This window comes from Sinocyclocheilus anshuiensis, unplaced genomic scaffold (genome assembly GCF_001515605.1).
Source record: "Sinocyclocheilus anshuiensis isolate Anshui unplaced genomic scaffold, SAMN03320099.WGS_v1.1 scaffold633, whole genome shotgun sequence".
Taxonomy (NCBI): Eukaryota; Metazoa; Chordata; class Actinopteri; order Cypriniformes; family Cyprinidae; genus Sinocyclocheilus; species Sinocyclocheilus anshuiensis.
The window spans coordinates 266577-270071 of NW_015539860.1; the positions used below are offsets into that span (position 1 = coordinate 266577).

Genomic DNA, 3495 nt, shown 5'->3' on the forward strand with positions numbered 1-3495 from the left:
ACATTCCAGATAAAGTTTGAAAGGAGTAAAGCCTGTGTTAATGCTATTGAGTAGGCTAATATGGCCAAAGAAGTTATTTTGTTTTATAAATAAATGTTAATTTAAAAGAAGCCCACGATCAGCGTATTATGTTACCGTTACCTCTTATGGCTCCGACGAGGTTTTGTTCCGTCCGCCACGCTGACACCTCACAAAAGACTATTTTTAGCCAAGCAGTGCGGAGAGCCGCTTCAGAAACATGCCGCGGCTGGCTGGTATAAACACAAGCACTGATTAGAGTGGCCGCGATCAGCTCCGGTGCCCGTGGAGCCGTAACGCGCCGCAGACGTGTGCAGTGAGGCGCAGATCAGCTCTAACGTCACTGAGTGAAAGCTGCTTCCCCTTATAATAGTCACCTAAGAAGGGAATTCCCCCCATTTTCAAAAATGAAATTCAGGCCCTGAATAAATGTCTAAAAATCCTGATTGGAGTATCACTATAAATAGTTATACATGATAAAAAGAAGGCTTTAAAAAGATCGGTATCGGCAGATACTGCTTTCTGTGATCGGTCTCAAAAATCTTGATCGGAGCACCCCTACTTTGCACATTTATGAGCACAAAGCACTTTGTAACTTTTCTTACTTACACAAAAAAAGAGCAAAACTCTGACAAAATCTGATTTCTTGATGATTTGATATTTTATAATAGTGATTTTATAATTGTTATTTTATAATTTCAAAATATAAAGGAAAAACTATAAATGAATGACTAATAAGCCAATAAGTGCTCCTCTGCTGCCATCTACAGGTTATAATGGTGATTTGGTGGATTTTTTTTACACAAGTGTTTGTTCACCACAGTATATTTTGGTCATCCCATTCAAAATAACATTCCAACTGGATCATTTTGGAGCTTTAAAGTACTGGAAACATTTGTGTAAAATGCTTGAAAGTAACTGAAAACTGCTTGAATTTCTCTCTCAAAGGTTGTACGCAAACCCTGAAATAAATGATGAAATGAATGTAATAACATTCGACTATTTGTGACACAACACCATGGTTAAAGTTAGCGTTACTGGTTTTCTGGTTTTCTATGTCAGCGCCGTTTGATCTGTTTATAACAGAAATTTCTGTGCATAATTTGAATGCTTTTCATTAGCTCTCTCAGCAATCTTTATTCATTCTGCGGCGAATTCAAACGCATCTCACTGGATCTCGCAGCGATGTGCTGTAATAGTGTCGCAAACTCAACTTTGGCTCCCAAGTAAAGCTGTTCTGAACTCGGACAAGTTTGTTTTCGTCGCGGTCTGCGCTGCGCATCTCAAATGAGTAGCGCAATTTAGTTTCGCTTTCGTTTCCTTTGCCATTTGATGTTTCTCATATGCAACAGAAATGGCAGCGCTTACGAGTGGTCGCAGTCTGGAGCCCTGCTAGCTTCAAGTCCAGCCTGATCCTGTCCCCGCTCAACTGTCATGTCTCTTTGTAATGCTCTATAAAAATCCTCCAACAAAACAAGGTTGTGACAATAAGGTATGGACCACCAGGACAGACCGCACTTCGGTCCCTCATGGCCTTGTTTTTATTTGCTCTGAATTAAACATTGTCTACCCTTACTTTATATTGGCTCAGAACAACACGTACACAAGCTATGTTTCTTTGGGCTGCTATTAAATTGAGACTGTTTGAGGTCTGACATCTGACATAAGCTCATCTCCATTTATGGCTCCACAGAAGTTTCTAACAGGCATTGTGAGAGGTTTAATGTATGCAGTCTGCACTAACACGCCTGTGTCATGCCGTCCTCTGCTCATGAATGACACCTATCCGCCCAGCTGCCTAATAATTCACAATTAATCAGCGAGGAATTGGGCCTGTCACCACGGTCACAACCCCCTCCCTCATTTTCCCTCACTCCTCTTAACGCCCACACTGCATTCTTGCCATGCTCCGAGCATGGCATGGCATTGCCATGGAAACCAGAAGAACATTTACCACCTGGCTATTTGTACCAGGGTGAATGGACAGGCTGGAGACAGGGAGGGTGGTGTGTAGATGTGATTAATAAATAAAATTCCATTCCATTCCAATTGCATTCAAATGCAACTAATTAATGCAGCATTCTATAGAACTCTGAACTTATACCACGTCTTAGTTACCTATAGGGCTGGGTTTTGACACAAATTTCATGATTCGATTTGATTCTCATTCACAAGCTTGCGATTCGATTCGATTCAATATAGATTATTTTGGATAAATATCAGGTACAGTACATGACAAATTTTCTCAAGGAAAAAAAAAATATCTCAACTTATGCTGTAAAATATTCATGAGAGTCAGTTGGTACTACATTACTATAATATTGAAGGTTAAAAATGACTGATTTGTTAAAATTACACTTAATGAAGCTTTTAAAATAATAAAGTTACAATTACATAATAATATTTCCACATATATTTAGCAAAATGCCCCTCTTTGCAGTTTATTTTTCTATCTATGTTTACCGAATATGTTTTTCTGAGGTAAATGTGACATTACATGACATTGTTTACAAGCTGTTATATTGATGTCTTTGCGTGGCTGAAACACTGATTGAGCGATCACATGAGACAGGATACGGATTGTAAAGTTGTACTTTTTTTTTTAACTTACCTTCGGATGTTTAGTCATGTTTATTTTGTGCTGAAACTGGTATTAATGTGGAGGAGATAATCAGTTGTAAACAGAAAATCACCCTGTAAACAGCGTGATGTCAGCTGCGTCACGCCGGATCTGTTTCCAACGTTGTTGTGATTTGATCTGAACGGAAACAGCGTATCCGGTGTGACGCAGCTGACACAGAACAGCATACGCTGTTTACAGGGTGATGCGGAGGAGACGAATAGTTGAATAAAGTCGTTTTTTTTTCTTTTGCGCACAAAAATTATTCTCGTAGCTTCGTATAATTGCGGTTGAACCTCTCAAGATCTTTACAGATCTCCTTGCTACGTTTCTGGACATTTCAGTTGCGTTGCTGTCTATGCAGGGTCAGACAGCTCTCAGATTCCATCAAAAATATCTTAATTTGTGTTCCGAAGATGAAAGAAGGTCTTACGGGTTTGAAACGACATGAGGGTGAGTAATTAATGACAGAATTTTTATTTTTGGGTGAACTAACCCCTTAATAGCCACTGAACTGAAAATACACCATGAACAGTTAAAAATTTGAGAACATTTATTAATTGTAGTGGTTCAACAGATCACAAATCTCACGGTTCGGATCACATTACGGTTTTTGACCCACTGATCAGATAATTTTTCGGATCAGCAAGAAAAGAAAAAAATTTCAATTTAACTTGCTTTCCATTTATTACTTAAAGCGAAATACTTCTTTGATACCACAGCAAATACTACTAGATTAACTAAGAAAGTTTAAACATGATTAAAGAGACAAGAGAACAGACAGTAAAAATAAGAACAAATACACAAATTACAAGCATAGATAAATACAACAGAATATGTTACAAATAAAATAAGGT

The 3495-nt window shown here is 38.3% G+C and overlaps 1 protein-coding gene across 1 annotated transcript in view; it reads right to left on the minus strand.

Moving 5' to 3' along the window:
- The window catches only part of LOC107684912 (guanine nucleotide exchange factor VAV2-like), a 157842-nt gene that overhangs the window by 50302 nt on the left and 104045 nt on the right, over nucleotides 1–3495 (minus strand). The window lies entirely within an intron of this gene.